Consider the following 22,782-nt stretch of genomic DNA (forward strand, 5'->3'; position numbering starts at 1 on the left):
TAGACTGTGTATATTATTTAGTTAAAATATATTAGAAAGCTGTCAAATATATCTGCTGTTTGTGCTTTTGTGTTTGTTAACTGTTGATTATATGGGTATAAATTGGTCCTTAAAGGGTTTAGAAGAAAAAAATAATCAAACATAGTCAAATCCAAGACAAATTGACTGATGGAGATAATGTTATGTATATCATTTCTTCAGTTAGTCAACACAATGCTAGTGTTCTGCTTACATCTTTATGCCACTTGTCCATACCAATTGTTTTCCTCCTTTTTTTCTTCCTTTGATATCAGTGAAACCGGAAGTATTTTGCTGAATGAGCACAAATTCTTTAAAACAAATGTACTAATTAAACTTTAGTATAACCTTTTATTGGTTATAATAATGCTGTGATGGTCATTTAATGCTATAAACTCATCACTTTATTTGTTTTCTTATGCAGTACTCTACTTGGTAACCTATTTTTTTTTTTTTTTTTTTTTTTTTTTTTTTTTTTTTACAACTGTAAGCCCATGTTGTTTCGTAAAACAGGATGAAGACTGGTGTGTGTGTTTGTATTTATATCCCGCTGGGGATGTTAAACTGCACACCAACAGATATGTACCATCTTTCAATTGCCAAAAAAGATCTTTTTGAAGGTCAAGACTTGGTTTCATGGTTCAAATTTGAGTTTAGCAGTTTTGATAGTTGGAATAAAGAGCTGGAGGATGCATGGCATCATGCATAAAGATACAAAGTGTGTGTGTGTGTGTGTGTGTTATCCATGACATAATTATGTTGCTGTATTGGATGCCAGGAAGACACTTGAGTGGTCCTCATAACGAATTTTATGTATACTATTTAAACATATATATATATATACACACATATATATATATATATATATATAGTATACATAAAATTCGTTATGAGGACCACTCAAAAAAAATAAAATATATATAACATCTGCTGCTTCCTAAAGTCTGAGAATCAAATAATTTAATGTTGGTACCAGGGCATATTTTACATGTGTCAACTACTTTTTTTTTTTTTGTTTACAAAAAGACAAAATTGTTCATATATTAAATGTCCACTATGCCCCTGAAGTAAAAAAACTAACTATGGTCTAAGCTAATGTTCCAGATTGTTCAGTTACAATGGAGTTTTTCTACAGCACTGCGAAAAACAGAACAAACAAAATAAAAAACAAATAAATTCCAACAAGCATGTTCTTATGTTTTCAGCTTTCACACTCAGATTACCTCGTTTATTTTTGAAGGGTGACTGCAATGCTGTTTTTGTGCTTCAACAGACTTCCTGTCTGGCGGTGTGGGAAAAACCTTTGACCTTGTCCTGACAATAGTGCAAGAAATTATGTTCAAAACTTCAAAGTGAGGCTAACTCAAAAATGATAATACATGGAAATATTTGACTGAATTATATAAGTAACAATAGTGATGACTTGTATAACTTGTGCTTCTCGCCTAAGATATGTTCAAAAGCCCAGACATGGGTCATCGTGGTTGCCATGGAGAGGTACCACACAACAGGAGTAAACAGAGATGTGAGGAGGACAGTGAGGGCAGCAACAGATAGAAGGGAAGTGTCACATCGAGCATCCAAGAGTGAAAAGAATATGTAGATTAGATCCAAGCTGAGCCTGGTGGGCTGTACAAGTGCTGAATCATTGCAGAATCACAAGAGGAATGTTTATGCAATGGATTCAATTTATATAGTGCCAAATCACAATAAATGAAAGCATTTAAAAATACGGTCCAAATACAATCCAATTAAATCAAAATTAGTCTAGTTCATATGATGTATGTTTTTTTTTTCTTTAAGAAAAAAAAAAAAAGGTTACCTGGCTAACAAAATTAACAAATCACCTTAAAATTTCTCTTTGATTTAATCCCCTGCTCTATGCATGCACGAGGCAACAGTGGACAACAAGAACCCTCCAGTAGAACAAGACTCAGGAAGGTTGGCCATTTGCATCAACCAGTTGGGGGTTCAGAGGACAGGAAAGAGGAGTCAACAAGCTCTATAAGACCAGGCCATGGATGCCTGTTGACAAAAAACAAACAAGTAATGACAAAATTAATGTCAAATATGTATTTGGAGAGTAAAGACAGCAGAGAACAGTGCATCATGGGAGGTCCCCCAGCAGCCTAGGCCTATAGCAGCATAACTATGGGATGTTTCAGGGTCACCTGATCTATCGGAAAGTTTTAAGTCTAATCTTAAAAGTTAGAGAGGGTGTCTGCTTCCTGAACCCAAACTGGCAGCTGGTTCCACACAGAGGGGCCTGATAACTGAAGGCTCTGCCTCCCATTCTACTTTTAGAATCTCTGGGAACCACAAGTAAACCTGCAGTTTGGGAAGTGCTCTGTTGGGAAAATATTGAATGATGAGATTTTTAAGATATGATAGAGCATGGTCATTGAGAGCTTTATACTGTATGTTAGGAGAAGAATTTTCCATTCAATTCTGGCAGGGAGCCATTGAAGACAAGCCGCAAGCCAAAACTGGAGAAATATGATCTGTCCTGCTTGTTCTTATCAGAACTGTAACTGCAGCATTTTGTATCAGCTACAGGCTTTTCAGAGATTTTTTGGAAATACTTACAGTTGTCAACTCTTGAGGTAACAAATGGATGCTTTATTGTGTTTGCATCTCTCTGAGAGAGGATGCTTCTCATTTCGGCAACATGAGGCTCAAAGAAGGCAGTCCTAGGAACCTGTTTTATACGAGGGTCGAAGGATAGATTGTGGTCAAATATAACTCCAAGGAAACTTTCTCCAGGAAACGCCATCTAGAGTAAGTATATAGACAGGTCAAAAGACTACTTTTGAAAAAAAAATAAAAAAAATTCATCCAGGTCTTTATATCTTTAAGACATGCTTTCAGTCTTACTGACTGATTTGTTACAATTGTCTTAATAGATACGTGTAGCTGAGTTCCATCTACATAGCAATTGAAATGAATTCCATGCTGTAAAAAAAAAATGGGTCCAAGCACAGAACCCAATGAAACTCCATGACTAATTCTGGTGTGTGATGAAGATTCTTTGTTTTAACAGACAAGAATCCTTTTAATTCATTTGATTAAAACCAGCCTAATGCAGTGCATTTAATCCCAATGACATGTTCAGTGTCTTTGATATAATGTTATTATCGACCGTGTCAAATGCAGCACTGAGATCCAACAGGACAAGCAGAATCCGGGGGCTTCTCTCAAGTCAAGTCATTCAGGAGAGTAGCAGCCCCAATGCGTCCCCTATTGTGTTGGTGTGGAAGAAGGCTAGCAGCCCATGTGTGTGGATTATAGGCAGCTAAATAGTAAGACTGAGAGATGCCTTCCCTCTGCCACGCATAGAGGAGTCACTAGACGCCTTGTTGGGTGCTTGCTGGTTCTCCACCCTGGACTTGGCCATTGGTTACAATCAGGTGCCAGTCACTGAGGCTGACCGACCAAAGACAGCTTTTTGTAGACCGTTTGGTTTGTTTAAGTGGAACAGAATGCCATTCGGACTCTGCAATGCACCCAGCACGTTTCAGTGATTGATGCAGTGCATCTTTGGAGTCCAGCAGTGCCAGTCTTTATTGCTGTATCTTGATGATATTTTGGTGTTTTCCTCTACTGTGGAACAACACCTGGAGAGACTGAAGGTGGTGCTTTGGTGGCTTAAAAGCTAAGCTCAGTAAGTGTTCCTTCTTTCAAAAGGAGATGCGTTATTTGGGTCATGTGATCTCTGGTGATGGCGTCTCCACTGATCCGAGTAAGATTGAAGTAAGTGCCAATTGGCACATTCCGTCTACTGCCTCGGAGCTGCGGTCTGTCCTTGGTTTCGCTAGTTATTATCGACAGTTTGTGGAGGGATTCACTAAGCTGGCAGCCCCTCTGCATAAGGCTGTGGCTGAGTGTGGTGGCAACAAGGCTGATAAGAGGGCTGGTCAAAAACTTGGTAGGTGTTGGACTGATGAATGTCATGAAAGCTAAGCTAACCATAGTATCAGTGTTGGCCTACGCTGATTTTGCCCTCCCATTTATTCTGGAGGTCAATGCTAGTCATGGTGGCTTGGGAGCAGTGCTGTCTCAGGTACAGGCAGGTAGGATGAAGCCGGTAGCTTATGCTAGAAGGGGCCTCAGATCCACCAAAAGGACCATGGTGAACTATAGTTCCATGAAACTTGAGTTCTTGGGCCTTAAATGGGCTATGACAGAAAAGTTTAGGGAGTACTTGTTGGGTAATAAGTGTATTGTATATACTGACAACCCTCTCAGTCATTTGTCCTCTGCCAAATTGGCAGCCACTGAGCAGAGATGTGTAGCTCAGTTGGCTTCATTTGATTTTGAGATTAAGTACACCAACGGCGACACTCTTTCTTGTCAGCATCCACCTGGCCCCCAGAACGTTGAGGCCATGATTCCAGGCATTGCTTTGCCCAAGCTTCTAGAGCAAGCTTTGGGGATGAGGAACGTCGAGGCCGCTCAGGCGGCTATGGTAGCCATGCCAAAGCGCACCACCTCTGAGCTTTGTGCTTCTCAACAGGCTGATCCTGTTATGCAGGAACTGTTGGAGTTTTGGGGAAAGAACAGGCATCCCAACCGAGAGGAGCGGGCAAAGCTGTCCTTGTCTGCACTGGCTCTGTTTCGACAGCTTGGTTGAGAGGGATGGTATTTTGTATCGTAAGTGGTTCAGCTCAGATGGTGCTGAAGCTTTGTTCCAGCTGTTGTTGCATAGCACGTTGATTTGTGAAGTTTTGACCCAAATTCACCAGGAGCATGGGCACCAGGGTGTGAAGCGGACGTTGGCACTCCTAGGTCCCCAGCGCTACTGGCCTGGTATGTTCTCTGATGTGGTTCGATGGTGCCAGACATGTGAGAGGTGTCAGGTGGCCAAGGATATTCACCCCCGAGCTTACAGCCCCATGGGACATTTGTTGGCATCACGTCCCAATGAAATCCTGGCCATTGATTACACCACTCTGGAGACTTCTCAGAATGCTGTGGAGAATGTTCTGATCCAGACAGATGTTTTTAGTAAATACACTGTAGCTGTTCCAACTCGGGCTCAGTGTGTGGTCACGGTGGCCAGGGTCCTTGTGTCTGAATGGTTTTATAAGTTTGGGGTCCCTGCAAGGTTGCACTTGGATCAGGGCCATAACTTTGAAGTTCCCTCATCCGCCAGTTGTGCAACCTGTATGACATGTATGTAAAATTGCAAGAGAGCCCATGACAAACATGTTCGAGATCTCCCTCTGGGTAAAGGGCACTTGGTGTTCCTGTGTAATTTCAGTGCAAGGGGGCCTCATAAGACTCAAGATCGTTGGAGTTTTGTGAAGTATCGAGTGGTGAGGGTACCTAAGGAGGGTGGATCCGTGTAAAATATCATGCCAGTGGGTGACGAGACCAAGGTCAGACAAGTCAACCGCACCATGCTGAAGGCTGTTGTTGGAGTGGACTCACAAGGTTAGGCCTCTTCCAATAACTTGCCCCCAGTAGAAGGGTTGCTTTTGGAAGAGGAGCGTTCATTTGAGTATGATTTGCTTGTTCTTGGCCAGCAACCTTGTGTGCCTATTTCTACCATGCCCTCTGTTTGGTCAGCCACCACCGAGTCCTCAGTGCCGCCATCATGACCAGGCTCTCCTCAGGGTGGCCCCTCAATAGTTCCATCTTTGAGAGCATTAGCTTCTCCCGCTTCTCACCCAGTTAGTTGTCTTGATTCCAGCCATGTGTCCCCACGCCACATGACTGTGGGAGACTATGTTCACTTTGCTAATCCCTATGCTTCTGTCTCCCATGCAGTCTCTGCTATGTTTAGACCTTGGCGTTAGTTTGTTGTATTGGCTTTAATTTCTTGATCATCGGGACGCCAATCCAATCGGGCTATGCGGTAGGGTAAATGCTAATAGGTGGCTAATACTAGTGTGGTCACAGGTAGATGCTGGGTCCGTTCTTCCTCCCTCCTCATGAATGTATGGAGATTGTAGCGTAACGCATAACATATTAGCGTAGGTAGCTAATACTGTTTTTGTGCTTAGATGTCACTGTGTGCACCTTAATTGGGTTTCTGCTGCTTTGTCTCCACGGCATTTGCTGGTTGTTCTGCGGCTCATCTTCACAATGTCATATTGCGATCTGCTGTAAAGTGTACCTTCATACCAGTACATGCTGCGCTGCTCGGTCACAGCGCTTTGGTTTAGGACAATTGTTTGGCCGCAGCACCGGCGGGGACATTTTTTTTTTTTACTGTGGTTGAATGAGTGTGTGGAAGTGTAGGTTACAGTATTGTTGCTGGCAATAAATTTTTTTATTGCGTTATGTTGTCTTATTTTTTTGACACGTGCGTTGGGTGATTTAGGTTAATTTCTTTTGTTTGGGGGATCCCCCTCCTGCACTAGCTTCCGTTTATCCACTAGGCCCCAGCTATTAGTTGTTGTTTTTTTGTGAGTGAGTGAGTTTTTTAATGGTATAATGTTGTCATAAAATTTATATTGTAAACTTGGAACCATGTCTCATGCCTTCCTGAGCCAACAGACCCATGTGCCTTATGTCTGCACTAGTGATTGTCTGGGTGAAATTCCTCTTCATTTTGTCTGAGTAACATTTGGTACCTTTATGCCCTCCTCCAACCTCCTCGCTGCCACATAAATAAATAAAAGGAAAAACCTCTTTGAACAGTCTGGCTGAGATTCAGTCTAAAATACGAAATATGAAAAAATAATTTCATATCTAAATTCTTTGATACAAACAATTCTTTTGGTGAAGAAGCTCCTGAAATCATTACTACAGAGAGGTAAAGAAATACATGACTTGACAGGACTCTTACTCAGCTTGAAGAAATCTTTATTAATCTTTATTCTACAAATACTTGATCTGTTCTCTGCAACAACTGAGTTAAAACTGAGCCCTTTCTTTGTCATTTCCATTTTGGATGAGATAGGACAAACAGACCTGGCAGCCATGCTCAGCTAGTGGACTTTAGATATACTGATAGACATAAGCCCTTTTCACATTGAGACCCGCTACCTTAGCGGGTCCAAATTGCACCTTCGACCCGCGTCGAGCAATGTGAACGCTTGACGTGTTGGTGACCCGTGTCGCCTGAAGCCGAGTTCAGGGGGCGTTGCCTAGTGACAGAGCGTCACACGAAACACATAAAATGCTGGGCGTGTACAATGACGTAGGCACAAGCCATGCGTCGGAGGTAGGGTTTAATACACCTGTCTGCGTCAAATTTTTAAAACAAACGATGACGGGACACCTTGAGGACTCGTTTTTGCAATTGTATATGCAGTTCATGGAGATGTTATTTTACGGGGTGTGGATGGTCACAGTGTGGGATGCCGCCGAAGAACATATGCGGAGAATACATGAGCACTATAATCTCCAAGTTGAGGAAATCCAGCGACAATTTGAAGGCGTTCTTCTACAGCGGAACTTTTTCCTCGTGGCCTTTAATTTGTTGGTCACCTGTGTCTTGCTGCGTGGGAAACCACGCTCTCCCATGAATTGGTTCCCTCCCTGGTAAAGAGTGACAATGACATGCAGTAAATAGTTGAAGCTTCTCCAAAAGAAAATTAGTTTCAGAGATTTTTGTATTCTTACTCAGAAAAAAAAAAAAAAATCACTCTTACTTGCTGTGCAAATAAAATAGTTATTTACTGAATTAGTCTGGTAAAATACACTGGAAATAATCTCAAAGCAGTCAACTCAGACTTCTTCTTTTGGCTGCTCCCTGTAGGGGTAGCCACAGGGACTCATCCGTCTCCATCTTACTCTATCCCTGCACCCTCCTCTGTCACACCCTCTGTACGTCCTCCATCACTACACCCATGAACCTCCTCTGAAGTCTTCCTCATTTCTTCTTGCCAAGAAGCTCCATCTTCAACATCCTTTGTCCAATGTATCGGCTATCCCACCTCTGCATGTCCAAATCATCTTGTAATTTTGCATCCAAAAAACTCAACTAAAGCTGTCCCTTTAAAGCTGCAGTCTGCAGGATTTGTTGTTGTCATACGTAAAGTCCTACTTTTTGGCATTTTAAGAGTTTACATGATCTATCAGAACGCTTGAAGTTGAAAACGGTGACCTCCGTAGTCGTAAAATGCAAGAAATGCTTATTTTTTAACCGAAAAATAAAAAGTTATTCAACTTCCTGTCCCGCCCCATCAAAACACATGAGAACTCGTGCACGTAGACGTGCACGCCAGATGCGCTTACACGACTCGTCATTCATCAACTCACCTGTCATTTGCGATCATGGAAGACACAGTAAGTAGACTAGCCCGTAATGAAGTTCAATAGTCTAGATAAATAAGCGTGGGGACGAGCCTACCTTGTATCGCGCGTGCACAATCGGTGATTGAGAGGCAGCAGAGCCCAGCTCGTAAACCTGATTGGTTACCTTTTACCGGTCCGGTCTACAATTTTGTAAACAAACCTGCTGGCTTTGGAGGGACCTAGCGGGACATATAGGGGACCTAGAGAACTCATTTTTTTTGTATTGGGGTATTTAATGTACTACTTTCAGAATCCCCGGACAGTTCCAGGCATTATGCTTGAAAAAGAGTTGCAGACTGCAGCTTTAATGTACTCTTTCCCAGTCCTGTCCATTCAGGTCACTCTCAATGAAAATCTAAACATCTTCAGCTCTACCACCTCCAGTTCGGCCTCCTGTCTTTTTCTCTTGCTGCTATGCTTCTGTCACAAATCACCCCGGAGACTCGTCTCCACCCACTCCACCCAGCCTGTACTCCCCTCTTCACCTATCTCGTGCACTGTCCATTGCTTTGGATGACTGACTTCAGGTATTTAAACTCATCCATCTACATTACCTCTACTCCTTGCAGGTTCACTTTTCCACAAATAACTTTCATTCCTCTTCTCTCCAGGGCACACCTCCACCTCTCCATGATGTCTTCCACCTGCTCCCTACTCTCACTACAGATCACAGAGTTGTCTGCAAACATCATTCTCCATAGAGACTTCTGCCTGACTTCCTTCCTGTTTTTCTTCTGACATCCACCCTTCCAGTGCTCCTGGCCTTGACTTCCTTCCACTTGGTCTCCTGCCTACACAAAATATCACATTCCTTCTCTCCATATAAACCAACTCCTTTACCAGTCATAGTCTCAACATTTAAGAGTCCCTACTCTCACTACCACACCCCGGCTTTTTCTTCTCTCTCGCTGCCTCCTAACACACCTCTTTGGCCATTAGTAGCACAGTTTCCACAGGTACCCTGTTGACTAACAGCACAGGAGGCAGTTATTTTGCATGCTCTACACGGCAGAAGATGCATGTATGGTTTAAAGGTTTGAAAACAATTAAATCATATGGCAATGTTTAGCCAAACCCCTACAAAAATCTATCTTTGTCTTAGCTCTCCACATGGACAGCTTTTCAGTGTTTAGTTCAAAGTTCCTCCTTTATCTCCGTTTTGTTTCTGTTCTTCATCCCACATGTCTTCTCTTCAGGTCATCTGGATTTGGTGTCTTATTCCAGGCATTTATAGGGCTTTCAGAAGCTCAATCTGCTGCCTCCACTTCTTACTAATCCTCTGCACTTCCTGGTTCACCAACTGTCGTCCATCTGTCCTCTCTCTCTTACTTTCCATAGTCAGCTGCCCGCTTCTCAACATGCAGCTTATACATGGACAGCCAGCGTCCTCTTGGAGTGAAGTTTGTGCAAAAAACCTTTGTCCACATTGATGCCTTCAAGTCTTTCAAAAATACAAAATGTCTCACTTTTACACAAATAATATAGATGGGTTTTCTTTTTCAAGTTTCAAAACTCCCCTAACTCTGGACTCATAAAGGACAGTGAGTTATTCTCATTCTCCTCCCACTCCTCCACATTGGGAGTCACAATCGACGACAAAAAATGGTATGGAGTTTTCTCATCCCATGACCTGCTGAAGCAGGAATAAAACCTCTCCACTGATTCAGAAGTAAAGCGGCTAATAAAGCAGCTCTTGGGCTGTTTGCAGTCTCTAAGCCATCATCTTCGAAATAATCTCTATTAAACTTGGACTTCCTTCCACAACAGGCAAAAAAGAGCATGAGAGCATATCCAGTGTTTCCCAGTCCAAAAAGAATTTCAAAATGAACTGTTGTATCCTCTCAAGCAGCTTTTTAGGGAGTGAGAGAACTGTAAGTTTGTGCCAAAGCATAGAGGCTACCAGGTTATTAGCAATCAAGACAGATCCTTTATAATACAACTTAGCAAAAACTTTATCCATCAAACCATCACAGAATTTAATGTAAAATCTTCAGTGCCCATTGCCCAAAAAAATTCCAAGAATTTTCATTTCAGCCCTGCCCCATATTAAATCCCCAGGTACTGTGAGAGGTGTTCTTGCTCCCCAGTTTCCAGCCAAAAAAAACTTCACATTTTCCCCTGTTGACTTTTGCTGTTGAGGTTTTCAGATAAATGTTCAAGAATTCTTTCAGAGCATCAATGTCTTCTTGACAGAGAGAGATTGATCTGCATAAGCACTCACAACAATAGGGGAACGATCAATTGTTCCAGGTAAAGAAATCCCAGTCTATCCTGTAATTTGCAAAGAGCTCAATTGCCAAACTACAGAGCTGCCCTGAGCTAGGACACCCCTGCCTAATCCCTCGACTTAGTGGGATTGGTTTACTAAGACTTCCTCCAACCTTTAATAAACACCCACTACCATCATATAACAGTTTCATCCATGAAACAATTTTTTTGCCAAAACTAAAAGCCCTCAATATAGAAAACAAGTAATTATGGTCCACTATTGATCTAAAGAGATCATGCCAAAATGAAAATCATGAAGCTTATATAAATTGACTAAATGTCTAATAAGCAAAAGATTGTCCATTGTACTCCTGTCCATGTGAATGATCATGTCCAGGTAATCTTTCAGTCTATAAGCTAGGCCCCACAATATTTTATAAACTATACAGAGAAGGGCCAAAGGTCTCTGGTTCTTCAGTAAGGCCAAATCTTCCTTTTTCGGAATATGATAAAACTGCCCTACAGCAGGATGCCCCTCTCTGAAGCTGGTGTGTTTTGGGTGAGTGTGTGTGGCGTGGAGAAGGTAGGACCTCAGTGCAGATATTCATAGTGATGTTACCTCCAACACCGAAGCTCCGAAGCACGCTTCAAACTCGACAGGGTAGTGATAGTGAAGCAGGATTATTCTCTCATGGAGCAACCATCGAGGAAGCGTTCTAAAGTATGGGAATATTGCGACCCAAACAATTCCTTCAGCACACCAGCCTCCTCTGTTCCCTGTGACAGAGTATTTTCCAAAGCTGGAGAAATTGACAAAAAAAAAAAAAGAAACCATTTGAGTACTTCTACTGTGCAAAAACTGTTTTTCTTTAATAAAAACACCTGAAGTAACACAAGCACCCTCTTTATTACACCAAGCACACTCCCAAAGAAAAAATGAATGACAAACCAAAAATGTTCACATTGTTTTTAAATTATTATTCCATCCATCCATCCATCATCTTCCGCTTCTCCGGGGGTTGGGTCGCGGGGGCAAGGCCGGCCCGTGGCAATAGCGGTATAGGCAAATGCTAAGGGCGCCGCACATCCAGGGGGCGCCAAAAAAATAAAATAAATAAATAAAAAAATTATAATTATAATTAAAAACATAAATAAATCCCAGACATCCCAAGTCTCTCGGAAGTTCCGGGAGTCTCCCTGATATTGATAGTTAATCACGGATGCCCGCGAGTCGGATAAAATATCCCGGATTTTAGACTATGCGAGGGAGTGTTTTTTTTTTTTTTTTTCAATGCGAGTGAGAGATTAGCAGGCAACACAATAACTCGTGCCCCATGCGCGTTTCGACTGCGCAGGCACGAGAGAGAGAGGGGTGTGAGAGGTTGCTTGTGAAACCTGTGCGTATCTGTCCAAAGCGGTGCTCTGTTCAACCAGCGTTCAGGGCGACTGCTTGTCAGAGGGCGCGCTGATTGGTTTAGTCAGCAAAATAAGCCAATAACGTTCGGTGTGGGAGGGCTTCGATTTACTCTCTGACAGTCACCTAAGTTACCACTCAAAACTGTGCATCCTGCCAAACGGCAGAGGGTGAATCCTCGAGTAAAAAACGAAAATATTAGACTCATTTTACAGCAGAATATACTAAAGTATATCCATGTCTGGTGAAGGTGAAGAATGATGACACCGTGGCGAGGTGCACTGTATGCAATAGTGACTTCAGTATTGCCCACAGCGGACTTAATGACTGTAAAATATGTGGAGGTAGGCTGAACGCGCCATCATCTGCATTTTATTTCTGTAGGTTAAATGCTGTTATAAAATAAAGCAAAACGTATCAAAGAGTTATTTGAAGTATCAATACACATTTAGTTACTAAATTGTGTAGGCCTATATCTAATTAGCCAGCTACAGTATCTAACTATCTATATCCAGCCTGTCTAAGTCTTTTGAAAAATCCCAAATTTAATATGTTGACAAATAGGCAAATAAATTAAGCGTAAATTAATTAAAGATAATATGTAGAAATGATAGGCCTAATTATTATATCATATTAATTACCGTTAGTGAATAAACAGTTGGTGAAAAGTTGCTGGCCTTAAGTGTGTCTGTAAGGGGCGCAGGGGGGGGGGGGGTTCGATTAGGGTTAATGTAATTGGTTTACACTTTTTATTTTGGGAATATTTAAATCTAATACTTGAAGTATTTTGAATGTGCAATTGCTTTATTTAAATAAAAGAATGTTCAAGACAAAGCTATTCAGTGTCTTGTGAACATGTACACTAGCAGTGAAATGTAATGCGATAAAAGGGGGCGCCACCTAAAATCTTGCCTAGGGCGCCAAATTGGTTAGGGCCGGACCTGCGCGGGGGCAGCAGCTTAAGCAGAGAAACCCAGACGTCCCTGTCCCCGGCCACTTCCTCCAGCTCTTCTGGGGGGACCCCGAGGCGTTCCCAGGCCAGAGATCCAACATGTCCGGGGTCTTCCCCGGGGTCTCCTCCCAGTGGGACGTGTCTCACCAGGCGTCCAGGAGGCATCCTAACCAGATGCCAGAGCCACCTGATCTGACTCTTCTCGATGCGGAGGAGCAGCGGTTCTACTCCGAGCCCCTCCCGGATGACCGAGCTCACCCTATCAACCTACTGTCCGGGCGGTGAATCGCCACGCAGCACACGCAACCGCCGGCAAAGCAAAATGAAGCATAAACGTCTCGAGCCATTAACACAAGTGTAAGACGCAAGGGCAGTTAAAAGAGGTATAACTCAGCCTTAAGGGAGAGCCCAGACACCCTGCGGAGGAAACTCATTTCGGCCGCTTGTATTGGCGATATCATTTTTTCGGTCACTACCCATAGCTCGTGACCATAGGTGAGGGTAGGAACACAGATTGACCGGTAAATCGAGAGCTTCTCCTTCTGGCTCAGCTGATGGCGCACCAATCCGCCTGTCAATCTCCTGCTCCATTCGTCCCTCACTCGTGAACAAGACCCAGAGTTACTTGATCTCCTCCACTTGGGGAAGGATCTCATTCCTGACCCGGAGAGGGCAAATTATTATTTCATGGGTAAATTAATCAATCTTTAATGAGGTACTACAAACCCATATGTACAACACACACACATACATAAGTTTTATTATAGTGTTATTATATGCATCACATTCGCAGGGCTTCATATGGTGCAACAATCGCTACGCCAGTAGATGTCACCCAAGGGAATTGAATGAAGCTTCGAGTAGTGAACCACTTTATGACACAATGGTTCAAAATGATTCAATGCTTCAAAAAGCCTCGTTTTGCCATCACTAGATATTCAACAAAAAAAAGCCAACTGGATTTATTTCCAAGAAAAAAAAAAGCGCAGCTGAGCCGGAATACACAAACCTAAACTATGAAAAAACTTGTCAAAACCAAAACCTAACTATGTGAAAACAAAAGGACAAACCTGACTTGACATGGGTTACTTGGCATGGCATGGAATGGAATTATGAATGACGGTGAGGATCTGGAAAAGTGCATGGGAAACCTGGAAACTAAATACTGGTGGTGGATAATTGGTGATGGAGTGCAGCTGAGGGGAGGAAAAACAGGTGATGTGAGTGAAGCTGATGGCAGGGGAAGAGAAACTAATGAAAATATAGCAAAAACTAAAGACTAAACAGGAACTTAAAACTTAACAAAACTAAGACATAACAGAAACAAGATGACCAGAACTGTAAAACATGACAGCTGGCCATGAGGACTTGATGTAGGTTCGGTCCAATTACATTCCAAAAATGTTTAAAAAAAAACACTGAAAGACCATCTATTCCAGTGGCACGTCCCAGAGCCATCCAAGGCTGTGGTAAGTTCTTCCAACATAAGCGGTCCATCACTTACATTAGTGGTCGATCAGCTGTGGAAGTTCATTAAGCAGTTGAGCTGTTTAAGCAGTCGTCTGCTGAAAACAAGTCAGAGTAGTAAATCCACAGCCAAATTTTGCATATCACGTCGGTCTGTTGTTATTCTCCCATCTGGCATCTTCAAACATGATATCAGTTTACTTCTAGCTATAGTTCTCTCCAAGCTTTGAAAAAAAAAAAAAAGAGCTTGAGGTATCCATAACCTTGATAATTCCTTTAGCTTTTTCTTTCATTGTTTTTGTAAGTTTAAGTTTCTTTTCCTGTAATTGTCTATCCAAGTTGGGGCTTGGATTAGTAAATACAGAATGTTCAATGGTTTAAATGCTGTGTTGGAGCCCCTGTACCATTTCTTTTAACCTCCCGGTGGAATAAGAAGAATATTACTGACAAAAAACACAAATCAGTGTTTTACCAACCTCCCACTGTCATGGCTAATGCCTAGCTGACTCATTTTATGCTGGTAATGGTGTGGGTTTATCCTTACTTAGTCCAGGTTGGGTTCCAGAGTGGTAAGGAGGATGCTGGCTGTGACGCAGTGGTACTGAGTCACAAGTGGTGGGGCAAGCAGGTATGTTGGTGAGCAGGTACGTGTCTCGGAATCCACAGGAGAATGCAAGATCCTTGCAAGCGAGGTGAGCAATGAAGGAATCAGAACTGAGAACACCGGAAGACAAGTTAAATGCACAAAGGAAGATTTTAAGCATGAAGCACAGAAGTTGGCAGAATTACCACTGAATCAGTGAGACAATCTGGTGTGGCGAACCGAGCTCAATGGAAATATAAGCTGACAGTTAAAACCCGACAACGCCACCCTGGGAATTTCACCCAGGGAACTAACCTAAAAATGAATTAAACAAAAATGTAATATGATGCTGCAGTTGCAACCCCAAAATCAAAGACACTCAGGTCCGTTTTACTCAAAGCAGTAGACGTGTTCCAATATGAAAAATATTTTATTAAAACAGATATGGTTTAAAAACAAGTTAAAAACAATGAGGAAATGGCTGTAATAATAATGCTAAGGCTTACCAATGGGGGAGGCAGGTTATGAGGAAGACATCTCAAAAAAATAAAAAAAAAATCACCCCACAGCACACATGTCACACTCTCACTCACAATCACAATCACGCGGTGGTGCAGCCCAAACCCAAATGTGCGACACATGCAACCACACTAGGGAGACTCCGCCACCAGAAGGACCCTGATCCCCACCACTGGAAGCTCTCCAGCGCCTGAAATAAGAATTAATTAAAAAAAAGAAGTTTATGTAAAAAAAAGGAAATTTAAACAATATATTTACAGTTTTAACACAAGACGTAAAATAAACGATGACTCAAACAAACATCAGCGGCGTCCTCCGTTATCAAACAATGATCCGAATCGATCCGGCACCATATGCGCCGCGCAACCAGTGGCTGCGTAGAATCCAGGTCACATAAATGAAATTTATAGGCAAAGCAGCAGCGTTCCTGCAGTTTAAGCCACAGCGGCAGTCAGGCAAGCGGTGGTATGTCCCAATTACTCCGGATTTGGAGCCAGTCTAGAATTCAATCAGGCAGGTGATCCAAGCAAGCAGCAGCATGAGGCTTATCCACCTTTGGAAACGAGCGCATCTACTGGGAACGTTCCAGACACACGGGAGGTCACAGAGGGAGACGATCTATCAGAGATTCAACAGTACGTGGGCGGATGGCACTCAACACCCGAGTTCAATCGTAAAACATGAATCACCATCTAGCGTTTATAACCAGGATGGTGAGACCTGATTGGCCAATAATCTCAACAAGCCGGAAACTCATGGGCATTTCCTGCCACACTGGCAAAGAATGGTTGCTCCTGCAGATCCTTAAGAAGGCATCTTGACGACCACAGATGAGAAACAAATGAGAGTGCAAGAGCTGAACCAGACTCCACCCCAGGCCTCCTAGAACACCTGCTCAACCCCGCCTAAGACCTAGCCTGATTAACATAGACTTTCAAATCTCTTCGAGATTCTGGTCTGACCAAGACCATAACGAATACGATTCGAAATGGCCTGGTCAACCTGCCTCCCTCGGGTTGCTACTGGTTGTGGCCAGAAAAGGCTGTGCCTAAGCTTAAGCCAATCACACCACTCTTTCCCCTGACGTATGATTTAGCTACCAGCGGGGCTAACTGGTAGATTAAACTCTTACCAAAGCCAGTAAGGAGCAAGGCGAAAACGTCTTTCCTGTCAAGAAATGATTCAAGGGCTGTTCTTTGCTCGATTTTTAACGAGAATCTCCCGTCGAACACTTTCATTACAGCATCTACAGCAGTGTCAAAAGCTTGACGCTGCTCCATGTTGATATTGAATGAAGCGCTTCCGTGTACAATCCATGGGTTGAGTGGCAGTTCAACCACGTCACTACCTTGAACACGCCTCTACCCTGGGCCGTTGCCGCTGCTCAAAGTTGATTGCTTCCCGACAAAGTGGGTGGAGTTCCCATTTTTTCGGGAACTCGAATCCACCTGAATGAGCAGTTTGCCTGAGTACCTAAGACCCAGAAACCAAACAAGCACCACAGCCATGAAACCCACCATTGCACTTGCGAGTCAGTCACTTTTTTTGGTCTTAAAACCCTCACAAAACATACTATCCTGCAACAACTTATTATTGAAGTGCCAATATGTTTTAAACTTTATGATTTAGCAGAAACTGCTCAAACTGGAGTGATATCACCCATGTATACTGTCTTTTATTTGTATTTTTTTAAGTAAAGGTTTAATTACAACAACCTTAAAAGTCTGAGGTACATATCCTGTCAACAAAGAGAGATTGATGGAATCCAATATGGAAGTGTCAATTAAGGGGAAAACCTCCTTGAACAATTTAGTTGGGATTGAGTCTAAAATACAAGTTGATGGTTTAGAAGAGACTATTGCTGTTGTTAGCTCAGAGAGATCAACTGGGCAGAAACCGTCTAAATACAAATCAGGTTCTAAAGATACTTCTATAGACCCCCTGCCTACAAAAATCTACATCACCAGTTGCACTCACCCCAGTGGTGATGAAGTGCTTTGAAAAACTAGTACAGTCATATCACCTCACTCCTCTCACCAACTTTTGACCCACACCAGTTTGCAGTGGCAGCTCCTGACAAATTTCTCAGTGGGGGCAATAGTAGCGATAATGACTAAAGTGACCCGTTCAATGGGTAAAGTAACAAGTCAGTTGTCACTATTTGTTTTTTTTCTGGTCAACTCACATTACCAACACTGCATTTAAGCACTAGATGGCAAGATAAAGAGTTTCCCTTTAGCCACATACTAGTAGATAATCAGTTTACCTTCAAATACCTTTGAACATCGAGAGAGATATCTGCTTCAATATTAAATAAGACAGGGACTAGATACAAGTTGAAAACATGTATCTGCAATTAGTATTTATTTACAGTTCTTGACTTTATATTAGCATTGATTTCCCATTACAAATAGTTACATTTTCTGTTGTTAATCAAAGACACCACCAGACTATTTACATTAAAAAAGCAGACTTAAGAAATCAGTGTTTCACAAACCGCTAGCCAAGTTTTTCCACTCTTACCAGCTCTGCGAAAATCCTTTTTTTTTTTTTTTTTATATATATATATATATAAATTTGTTTTATATTTAAATTTGGTCTGGGAGGTCCTGATTGTTTGGTTGCCAATTTATCCTCATTGCTACGCCGACTGAAGGGGATTTCTTTCAATGAAACAATTGAGTTACTCACGTACATTGTAATACGTGATGGCTACGCTAGCTATCTTCATGTTACGTATGACGAAAGAGTTGGGGCGAGCCCTCCCGGAACCCATAGAGATTGTATTGTAACGCCAAAAATTTGAAAAAAACTGATTTTACATTAGAGTCAATGGGAGCAGTTGGGACGATTTTCAACCTGACCGAAATCGCCCCAAAAGGGCGGTACCTCATGGAGAACGGCCTTACGCTGATTGGACAGTGACAAACAGAGCAGCTGAAACTGTCTAGAACTGTCACAGCCACCGTAATGCTGTGGAAAAATATAACAGAAAAATAATTCCTTTTTTTTCCCCTTTGGTGGTGCGTCGCCCAATCGCCGTTATGGACAAACCGCCTCTGCCAGTTTGCACACAAGGCGAACAGATCCATGTGAGATGCAGTAGCCACAGCCCTCCACGCTGCGTTGTCCCACCTGGAGCATCAGGGCACCTACGTGTGGCTGCTCTTTGTGGACTCTGTGGATTTAACACCATCCTCCCACATAACTTGGGTCTTCCACACTCCACTTGTACATGGATCAGGAGCTTCCTGTCTGGACGCAGTCAGAGGGTGAGAATGGGCCCACACACATCCACGGCCCTGAGCCCCAGCACTGGCTCCCAACTCACGTGCTGAGCCTCTACTCTAAACCCTGTACACCCACAATTGCACCTCCACCCACCACAGCAACACCCTCGTCAAATACGTTGATAGCATCCAGTGGTTGAGCTCATCTCTGTGGGGGATGAGACCACCTACAGGGAGGAGATGGAACAGCTGACAGTGTGGTGTAGCAAGAATCATCTGCTCCTCAACACCAGGGGTGAAAAGTAACAAGTTACATTTACTCTCGTTACTGTAATTGAGTAGTTTTTTTGTGTACTTGTACTTTTTTGAGTAATTTTTCAAATTAATAATTTTACTTTTACGTAAGTAAACATTGTTGTTAGTAATTTACTTCACTACATTTTAAATTGCTTCCGTTACAAAGTAAAAATAAATAAATAAATAGATGAACTTGCGCTGTGTCTGTGTACCAGTAACCGTCCATCTGATTGGCTCTGGACAACGGCAGTGCCAGAAAGTCAGAAACGTCAAGAAGTTGGTGCCACTGAGGAGCTAGCTAAAAGATGATAAAAAAAAAAAAAAAAAAAAATAGCTAAAAGATGATAGAGATGGATGAAGACACGTGTATCGATGGAGAAGGGTTGAATGTGGAACACAGGGACACGCACAGAGAACGTGAGGCCAATCCCTGGCCATACTTAAAGGACTTATTTGAGTTAAAGTCCGTGAATGACAACGATTTGTGTAAACTTTGTATGCCGAAAGAGACGCAGCTATCCACCAACAAAAGCTCTGCTTCCAGTCTGCGTAAGCATTTACAGGTAAGATAACCTCATGTGAAGCTAAATAACGTTACATGCAATTAATCATTGATCCATGCAATTAATTACTTTACTCAATCATGGTATGTTAAAGTCAGTGTTAGCAGCCAGCTTTATGGTGCTAGTTAACGTTAGCTTGTCGGCCACTCATCAGATGAGGACAATTTCTTCGGAATTAATGAAGTCCAAAAAGTCAACAGGCAAAGGTGAGCTAGCTGTGTTCCTTGCCTGTGTCTCAGACAAAATGGACCTACTGAACTATTTCTCTTTTATCAAAAAGCTTTCTCTCAAACTCAACACTGACCGGACTGGTTCTGCTGCTTGTGAGCGCCTCTTCAGCTGTGCTGGACTGCTGTTCACTGCAAACCGAGCTGGAATGAACTCCTCTCACTTTGGAAACCAGCTCCTGCTCAAACTAAATAGCAAGTTAATTGAGTAATTAATGAGAAACTGAAGCAGAGCAGGAGGAGAAAGAAACGGAGTAAAAGTGCTTCGAACAATCTGTCAAAAATCCCAGAAAAAGAAAGAATTGACTTTCACTTTGAGATGGTTCATCCAGGGATCTGTGATCTTTAGACTTGAGGTTCGACTAAGTGTTTCTGTTCATGCACGTAATTTGCACGGGGGTTACGGGGGTCATGACCCCCTCAAAAATCAGATCCAGCTAATTAACCCCCCCAATATCATCAAATCAAATCATCAAAAAATATCATAAAATTCTGAATGAATAACTTTGTTTTCTTTATTCATTCATTTCATTTCAAGATAGTATCATGTTTTAAATAATCTGTAATGTAACCCCCCCCCCCCCCCAAACCGACTACTTGGTATTACCCAACCCAATTTTTCTACCGAAAGTTTGTTTATGCACAGCCGCTGGACCTGGTGAGTGGTGCCAGAGGGTGCCAGGGATCACTGTGTGGAACCAATGTCACTGAACTGTATCTTAAGTTGCTGTTTGCTCCAAAACAGTCACACTTTTTTGGGGTTTGTTGTGCTAAGAGGTGGATTAACGAGAGTTAAATTGATGGAAAAGGGCTGTGACGGCTGCTCAGAAAGTTCACAAAGCTAGCGCGAAAATCTTGAATGTTGTCTTGCACATACCAAGACGTTCACCTCATGTGTTCCTTATATGTGACTCTGCAAGGCGAAACCAGTCGCTTTGGTAAAATTTACAAAACTAAGTTATTGTGCTCACATGAACGGCCATAAACTAAGTTTCCAACGATTTGTATATTGAGGCTATTGCTATCGCTAAGATAACTGCATCCAAAGTTGACATGGTTCTCCTGTCAAGATAATGCTAGAAGAGAAGAAAATCACCTTTTTAAGCGGCGTTGACAACTGGAATGACTGCTAATGTGTTGAATCTTCACCAGGCTTAACAGTCAAAACATATGTTTTTCCGTGAAATTTGTTCAACCCGCCCAGTTTTCCAGTCGTTTCAGTAATATATTGTGGTCAACTGTATCAAATGCAGCACTGAGATCTAGTAAAACTAAGATTGACATTTTTCCACCGTCTGTATTCAGACATATGTTGTTAAACTCTTTGTCAGAGCAGTCTCAATGCTGTGGTTCTGTCTAAAAGTTGACTGGAAGGTGTCATAGCAGTTGTTTTGTTTTAAAAAGTAATTAAGTGGTTGAAAAACTGCTTTTTCAATGATCTTACTTAAAAATGGGAGATTTGAGATAGGCTGTAGTTGTTCATTTGTGTCTTGTCAAGATTGTCCTTTTTCAGCAGAGGTTTGATTACTGCTTTTCTTTTAGTGGCTCTGGAAACACACCCGACATTAAAGACAAGTTCACCATCAGTAACAGGTCTGACTCCTTTAATAATATTATTATTAATTTATAGCAATCTTAATGTGAGAGTAAGTGGGCAATATGTGAAATCAGTTCAGAATAAAGGTGCAAGCTGCTCTCCAGTGTGCCACCCTGTATTGTGTGATGTATCGAGAGTTGCATTGTGCATAATACATTTGCTGCATGTAGGTGCCAATACAGTGATGAAATTGATTAATCTTTAAGTTCTTGTCATCTGCCAATGTTGGCTAGTGCTTAAACACTGAATTTAACTACTGTGTCGTTATGGCATAAATAGTGAAGTGAACTGCTGCATTTACGTTAAGTAGCCTAAATCAGTAAAAGTATCACAATGTATTTCTAACACAGGAATGGCAAATTAGCGAGCAAGAAAATTATTAAATAAATAAATAAATATGCTGCGAGTTTAACCCCCCCAATGGTAGACCCAAAGTTACGCCCTTGTTTCTGTTGGTTATCATCACTCAGTGAAAAGACAGAGCTGACGACTTTCACTTAAACTGAGTTGTGTTAAAATTTATTTTGATATGTGGGATAATCTTGTTCTGCTTTTATGTGTTGATGAGCTAAAGATAGTTTCCTGTTGATTTTCTGTTCTTATACAGTGAGATGTGAATGAAAGCTCAGACATGAATCAAGTCATGAGTAATTTGTAAAAGTTGGATTTATTTGTGCAGTTTTTGATACATGTGTATCTCTATACACCTGAATATTCGACAGGTGTGTCGGTGCAACTCGAAAACAATGATACTATTTCTGATTATTATTTTTTTTACTCACCTGATGGTGCTGAGTCCTGAAAACCAGCTCCTGTTCAAAGCAAATGGCAAGCTCATCGAGTGATTAATGAGGAACTGTAATCTGGATCTATGTGTTTTCTTTAATAAAACTAAGTAACTTTTACTCTGAACACATCTTAAATGAGCTACCTTTTATTTTTACTTGAGTAAATTTTTACACCAGTACTTTCACTTTTACTTAAAGACATGGTTGGTAATCCTGTTCAGAAACACATTTTGTAATACTGGGTGAAATGGTCCGTCTATCCTGATAGAAATCTACACAAGATGTATTTAGAAAAAGGGACGAAAATAATCAGACCTCTGTGGCAGCTGCAGGACTGAGAAAAAGCTGACGATCTCGGATTGGTCGCCTACAAAAAACCAATCAGATGCCTCTGCTTTCTGCCTACGCCCCCCTCTGCCGGCTCCCTGCTCCATGTGCGCATGCGGTTCTACCGGCTTTGGATGAAGCACTGACGGAATGGGGAGGGGGGGGTGGAGCTTAGAGGAGTGGACACTTTCGAATCTTGCTAGCTCTCTTGCTAGCTCTCTAGGATTACCTACCATAGCTTTAAGTAAAATTTCATCAAGGTAACAGTACTTTTACTTGTGCAGATTTTTTTGGTACTCTTTCCACCCCTGCTCAACACCTCCAAAACAAAAGAGGTCATCAGTA

This window comes from Odontesthes bonariensis, chromosome 5 (assembly GCF_027942865.1).
Source record: "Odontesthes bonariensis isolate fOdoBon6 chromosome 5, fOdoBon6.hap1, whole genome shotgun sequence".
Taxonomy (NCBI): Eukaryota; Metazoa; Chordata; class Actinopteri; order Atheriniformes; family Atherinopsidae; genus Odontesthes; species Odontesthes bonariensis.